We start from the raw sequence: 7708 nt of genomic DNA on the forward strand, positions 1-7708 counted from the left end.
CAACTAATAAACTGTGTTCGCGCTACTTTGGAAGCTATTTACAGTCAACTAGGTTTATTTTTAGACGTGTGCAGTTTAACAATTTTTACTCTGCTTCTTTACATGATTAACAATGAATTAACTAGTCGAGAAAAGTGATTCATGTGCACTATTATAAAGCCGCTACTCAGCGATCTTGTTGTAGAAGGGAATGTAAATTTGTTTACGTCAGTTCAAAGTGTTGGCGTAGCAAAGTTGGTAGTATCAAGGTTCGCCAATATGCTGTCGTCTCGAGTTCTATTCCAGGTTTTGGTACATTGTAAACAATTTGGTGGTGTTGCTTATAACTAATTTCGATTAACTGATTCGCAGTCAAATAAATATGATAAATTCCTCCAACAAAAAGCGTAAACAATATTTAACCTGGCGTCAAGAGAGAGCTGTGTAGAGATTATTGGATAATCGGGTAAAGGTTGAGTTAAGCGCCTTTCAAGTTCACACACAACTTATTTATTTATTTATTTTATTTTCGTCAACCAACGTAGACTAGTACATATAAGAATACAGTTTTGTTTTCTTAAATTTATTTATTTATTTCGTCAACTTTGGACAAAAGGTTAAAAGTATAATTTTTTCTTTAATAAAAATTAAGCAGTGTCAGCTTTCCTATTTTTTATGAGTTATAATGCCTTATGGAGTAAAAATATTGTTTTAGTTTATGCCGAGACATTGTAAAGTCAATGGTTTCGCAGTATTGATTGTAAGAGGCCATCATGCGGTTTAATGGCCCATATTTTGCATAATTTGTGCGATGATGTTTTAAGGCAAATAAATTTCGATTTCGGAGTTGCCGAGTAGGTGCATGGAAATTTAATTTTGATAACAGTTCTGTGGAGTCAATGCGCTGCGAAACGATATCGTTTACAAATGAAACCATTGCATATTCACGACGCTCTTTTAATGTTTGTATGTTTATAAGCATGCAGCGTGCTTCATATGATGGAAGAGGAAATGAAGTCCAACCTAATTTACGAAGAGCGTATAATAGAAATCTTTTTTGAACGGATTCTAATCTTTCTTCGTGCGTGATTGAAAAAGGAGACCATACAATGCTACAATATTCCAGTATTGACCTCACATAGGCAATATATAGTGTTTTAATTTTGTATGGGTCCTGAAAGTTATAGCAAAAGCGCTTGATAAAGCCTAGCATGTTATTTGAATAATTGTGTTGTAATGGTCTATGAAAGTTAGTTAAGAGTCTAATATAATTCCTAAATCCCTAACTCTTTCTCATTTTTCTACATTTTGATTTCCTAGTGCAATTGAAATATTTGAAGTTGTTCTTTTCCTGCTAAATGAGATTAAGTTGCATTTTTTTACATTCAATTCTAGTAGACTTTTTTTGCACCATATGTAGAATATGTGTATTTCATTCCGGAATATATTGATGTCTTCTTCATTTCTTATTTCCAAAAAGAGCTTCATGTCGTCGGTATAAATAAGTAATTTAAGTTTTTTGAGAATGAAAGAAATGTCGTTTACGTATAGAATAAAAAGAAGAGGTCCCAAATGAGAACCTTGGGGGACGCCTGAAAAGACTTGAATTGGACTCGATTTATTTCCGTTGAATTAAATTATTTGTTGGCGGTTAGTTAAATATGATTCAAGCCATTTTAGGAGCCCTGATTCAATTCCAACTTTTTGCAATTTAAAAAGTAGCATTGGTATGTCTATGCGGTCAAATGCCTTGCTAAAGTCTGTATAGAGAGCTTCTACGTGGTTTCCATTATCCATTGCATTCAATGAATAGTCTATAAATTCAAGTAAATTTGTCAAATTTGCATGTCAGTAATTTTATTTTTGATTTGGAGAAATAATTTTTCGTTGACAAGTGACTCGAAAAGTTAAGGAGTGCAAGAGATAATGGCTAGACCACGATAATTACGTACGTCAGATTTTCGGCCAGATTTAAAGATAGGCACTAGGAATGAGCTTTTCCAAGTTTTTGGGAAGGTTCCAGATTCCAGGGACATATTAAAAATCCAGAAAAATTGAGCAGTGAGTTCCATTGCTAGACATTTAATAAATACTGGAGGAATGCCGTCAGGTCCAGGACCTTTTGAGGCGTCTAAATTTTTTAAAGCCTGCAAAATATCCTGCACTGAAGTTGATTGAGGCCAATGTCCCTTGAAAATTCTGGAAAAAAAAACAAAATAATAATAATAATGCATGAAAATTTCTGTCGTCTCTGAATACACTAAAGGCATTTCCAAAGATTTCTTCACTTTTCACGCTTTCGTCCCAGCTTGTTTCAGTTGCCAGAATGCCCGAGAAGTATGAGCATAATAAATTTTGATATATTTCCTTCATTTAAGCTGGGCTTTTCATGCGATTGAAATTTTTACAATAAATCAAAATTTCAGTCGCATTCTGTTTATGTGAAGAAATTGTTGGAAGTACGTCGGTTGATAAAATATTTTCATTATTATTATTATTCACACTTACATTTCTATTTAACTCTGAAAGTGTCCGAAGAGTGCTGTAGTTTGATGAAAAGGTTCCTAAACAGCAGGATAACAGCTGTATAGAAGCGTAACTAGATATGGAATAAGAGCTCGTCCCAACCGTCTCGACAACCATAAGTAGCTGACTAAGTTCGCCAGATTTGCTTGTATAGAGGTTGAGTAAAGGTTTCCTCATATCGTATAACATTTGAATACAGTTTGAAGCTGTATAAATGAAATGCGTAAAGTGTTTACATTGCGAAAAAATTTAGTTGGGAAGCCTATCCCGGGTTGAGCTCGGCCTGGATCTGTTCCAAAAATTTTGACCAAGCCAGCCAATTGGACCGCCGCTAAAGATGCCCTTAGCACTGTAATAAGCGTTAAATTTACCATATAATGGGTTTTCAGTGCCTATAACCTGCACACTTAGAAATAAATAATTTTACACGTGACGGAATCGATCTTTGACATACAATATGAGACGTAAACAAACATGTCTTGTAATATTAAGTGCTCCGAGACTTAAAAGTTAGTTGCTCGACGAAAAGTACGTTTGATTGAGCTATACTTCGCGTCTGTTATGACTCAAATTTATGTCAAAATTGACGCTCGTATATGTCACTCTCAGAGCACCTAAATTTACGTGATTTTTTCTAAGTGTGTGTATATCAGTTTTTCTGATGCTTGTAGGCACTACGAACCTCAAGCAAGAAAATAGGCCTTATATGGGTATATAGCGCTATGTTATAAAGATTATAAGCCATATACTAAATAAGCTGAAGAGGGTTGTCACCATAGCTATCATGCTTTAAATTTAACAAACACAAACATTTCCAATCAAAACAAACATACACACCAAATTTAAATCGCTGAACATCAGCAAAATTTTGCTGATTTTAGACTTGATGAAAGATCAGCAAACGTTCCAGCAAAATAATGCTGCTGATTTTTTCAGCAATTCCAACTTCTATCAAAATGACAAACTTTTACTGAAAATCAGCAATATTTCTTTTCTGATCTTTCAGCAATTAAACATTTTGACATTAAGCAGCATTTTGCTGATTAAACAATTAAACTCTGTAAATATACTAATAATAAAGAAAAAATCGCCATATCGTTTATTAAATATAGAGCCATAATTTTATTTATTTGTAGTTTATTTAGCTCTCCCTCCTCCTGCGGTTTGAATGGTGGTGTACGAATGCAAAAATACTTGCGACTGTGATGCTAACAGTTTGACAGCTCTTTTACTGGGTGTTAGTTTATGTTAGCTGATGTTTTTAGTAAAAATATCGTTTGCTGTTTTCCAGTAAATCATTGGATTGCTGGTCATGATCCAGCAATCCGTTTTACTGATATTGAAAATTTAAATTTGGTGCATAGAATGGATGGCAGTAAGATTTGGCAAAAGTTCCTTAAAAGTGGAAGTTACAAACTACAATACAAAGTACAAGCATAGAGGTAACTCTAAAGCTAGGTTTTAGACAGGGCAAGTCAATTGATCAAGTCAGTTGAATTCAACTGACTTGAACGCAAATTGAACGTGTAAACCACCCAACAAACATTGCATATTGAATAAGAGCTTATTCATGCACAAACAAGCTTCTTCAGCTTAAAAATAGCTTATTCAGCTGTTGATCAACTCAAATTGTTTGTTGGGTATGCCATTCAACTAACTTGATCAACTCACTTGAATTGAAAAAAGTTGAACCAGGCTCAACTTTTCAAGCCAATTGAATTTAACTGAGTTGATCATTTGACTTGCCTAGTCTAAACCCAGCTTAAGACTACTAGGTCCCGAAGAAACGTGCTCAACTTTTTGGCTCAGCTCTGGTACTATCTTCGGCCCCAAGCTAATCGATGCACCCTTCGAAACATAGGAAAACATACGAGCCCCTCATTTTATCTGTTAAACTTTTATAGCGAATCAAAACAAACATTGTGTAGTACTAGAATTTTGACTAGAATGGGGTACGTTAATGGATTTGCTTGGGACCAATAGGCTAGTCAAGCAGTGAGCCAATTTAAAATAGTTAGTTTCCACCGGTTGGTACAAGCGTTCAGAGTTGAATAATAATATGAACTCATCGGGTAGCAACAGTTTCGTTACGGAATTGAGTCTGAAGAATGAAAAAAGTGAACAGGTGTATGCAACCGTCCAAATTTCCCGTTGAGGCACTATATTCGAAGCGGTCCCTAAATCGACGCACTCAATAATGTTCGACTATTTTCAATCTTTATTTTTGAAATGTTAGTTCTGCAAATAATAGTTCCAGTGCTGTAGGGATGATGGTGTACCGAATGACTACTGCGTCATCATTAGGAACGCGTCAAATATGGTGCTTGCACGGTAATCGAAACGATAATGTTGAAGCAGAAGTGAATGACAACTACTCTAACTACGATTCGGATGTTGAAGAGGTCCTTGAATCAACATTGGATTATAGTCCAGAAGAAGCATCAGATTCTTAGGAGGATGATATCAACAACACTCTGAGTTTAACCTCTTTCATTCAAAATTGGAGTCTACTTTAAAACCATTGCTAAATCGGCTATGTCGAACGCTTCCCACAGATTCACGTAGGTTGCTTGAAACCGCTCGTAAAGAACCAGATCTAGTCAAAATCGAAGGTTACCAGTATTGGCATCAGGGATTAGGTAAAATATGTCCTTGCGCTTTGGTCAGAGAGCGTATAGAGCGTCGTTGTGCCAATTTGGTTGTGGCACATTTCAAGTATGAGAGAGTGATTGCAGTTAGATCAAAAGTGCCTGAGAAAAATGCAGGCACTTTCGCGGATTACCCGGAGTTGCGATAGTGAAGGTATGATCACAGACAACCAGACATAAGATGCTTAAGATGTTCATCTTGTGGCGCATATAACCAATTTCCTTGTGTTTGACGTTTACACACTACAGCCATCTATTGAGTGTATTGCCCATCACAGCGTATACGACAGATGGCGGTAGGGTTTACAATGAGAAATGTTCAATGTGTTGTGTCTGTTTTTTTCTGTGATATAACATTAAGGTAACGTTAGGATAAAATCAAAACATTGAGAAATATAACGCATCACTTTCAGGAATACTTCAATTCGCAACCGATGGTTCTAACGGCCATATGAGTACCCAAGTAACCATTTAGTCGCAGCTTGTATTTACTTAATTTGCTTCAGTATGGTTAGTTGGGAAATTTGATGAAACTATCATACTAATCCCTTTCGTATTCCATTCATTCTCTTTTCGCAGTTTGCATATAACACCATCTCATACTAATCTCTACATTGATTCAATTACTCATTGCGAGTGCTCGGTGGACCAGCGATTTAAGACGAGAGCCTTATACCAGATGACCATGGCAATTCAGTAGCCGATGAGATCGACCACACCAACCAGCGAGGAAGAGTAAACATCGAACTAGGTACGGAAATTACTGTGGATTTATCTCCCTCGGAAAACAAGAAAAACACGGAAAAGGCGGAATCATGTGAGAACCGACGAAGGACGATCTACGGAAAGAAATTGTCGGTGAAGTGCGGAATGAAATACGAAGTGTTAGGAAAAAGTACAAGGGATTCCAAAAGAAGCAATTCTAGACTAACATTTGAAAAGGGCGTAACTCCAAAATGTAAACAAACCATATTTTGCCACATATAGAGAGAACCAAGGAATCAAAAATATCTCCAAATGAGCGATCAATGAACCGAATGATATCGCTATGTCAGAAGTGGAAAGCAATAATGATATTATCTGTTTCTTTGGTAACAAAACACGCCGAAAACGACGCAGAAATCGTCGCTATAGGAATTTGTATGGTGATGATTTCTGCGTCGTTTTCGGCGTGTTTTGTTACCAAAGAAACAGATAATATAATCTTGATTCTTTTTCATGACAAGCAGCCCGTGCGACACAGCTCACTCAGGGCGGTAGAGGAAAACGAGCAAATTGTTGGCAAGCTGCTTCACGAAGTAAAGCCGAAGATGATACACGTGTGTTAAGCAAACCCCACACGCATCAATATATTGACGCGAAGGGGAATTATTGACAATAATATTGATGATGTGAATTCAGAAATATTGTCAATCTCGATATATTGACGTCAATATAGAATGTATTGACAATACGATTATTGTCAATAAAAGCAATCGTGTAGGGTCCACTTTAATGGGAATTTTTTTTGCTATACTTTTTTCGATTCAGATCGTGCTATGTCCTCATCCGTGTACATTGCAACAAAGCAGGCAAGCAATATATCATTATCCTTCTACCACTCCAATTTAGCTGTGTTGCAGTGAGAGTTTGTCGTGGTAGTCGTAGCAAGGGTTTTGTCTGTATCGTTGGTTGCTTTATGTGTTTGGATTCTCTGGAGAGAACAGTTCACAAACTACTCGATAAACACGAGAAAGTAGAAGAAAATATCACTTCAAGTCATCAAAAACTTTAAAAAAAATTCCGATGGTGTATTTCCACGGCGTATCACCAGTGTTGGAAGTTCAAAGGATGGAAGATTCGGGGGTGTAAACAACATTTAAGAAATTATCAGGGCGTATGATGTTTTATTTTAAATTTTACGACAAAAAAACTGATGATGAACTAATATGTCAAGCTTATCAAATCATCCAGAAAATGGAAAGTCGTGAAATAGGATTAATTTTTAGGTCATCAAAATTCGGAAGCGATTTTCTCGATATGGTCATTTTGGAGTTACGCCCTTTTCAAATGTCAGTCTAGAATTAATTTCGGCAGACAAGCAGAACATGTTGAGATCGAGCCTATTATTCACCCCTATTCTGTATTTCGTTTCGAACGAAATTCTCATACAAAAAAAAATTTTTTTGTATGAGAATTTCGTTCGAAACGAAATACAGAATAGGGGTGATTATTTATAAATTAAACATCAAAATTAAACTAAATACGCGCTAGGTTTGAAAAGAATATTTTCGAACCTGGAAGTGTGTATGTAATACTAATATCCAATTGATAAAGGTAATACATACATGCGGGGCTTATTGCAAATGATAGATACCTCGGAATTGGCGTGACTCTCCAGACATTCTGAAATGGGTTGCTGGATCTGCAATAGAGCTTTCACTTTCTAACTCCCGGACTAAAGCTGTCTTCAATGACCATAAATGCGACATTATAGAGATAGTTCTTCCATAATAATACTGCCGTCCGCCAGTGGGGGTTAGAGGGAATACACACAAACTGTCATCGGAAATTGG

The sequence above is a fragment of the Ochlerotatus camptorhynchus genome, unplaced genomic scaffold (genome assembly GCF_037179485.1).
Source record: "Ochlerotatus camptorhynchus isolate MF236.1 unplaced genomic scaffold, CSIRO-AGI_Acam_v1.1 ptg000903l, whole genome shotgun sequence".
Classification (NCBI taxonomy): Eukaryota; Metazoa; Arthropoda; class Insecta; order Diptera; family Culicidae; genus Ochlerotatus; species Ochlerotatus camptorhynchus.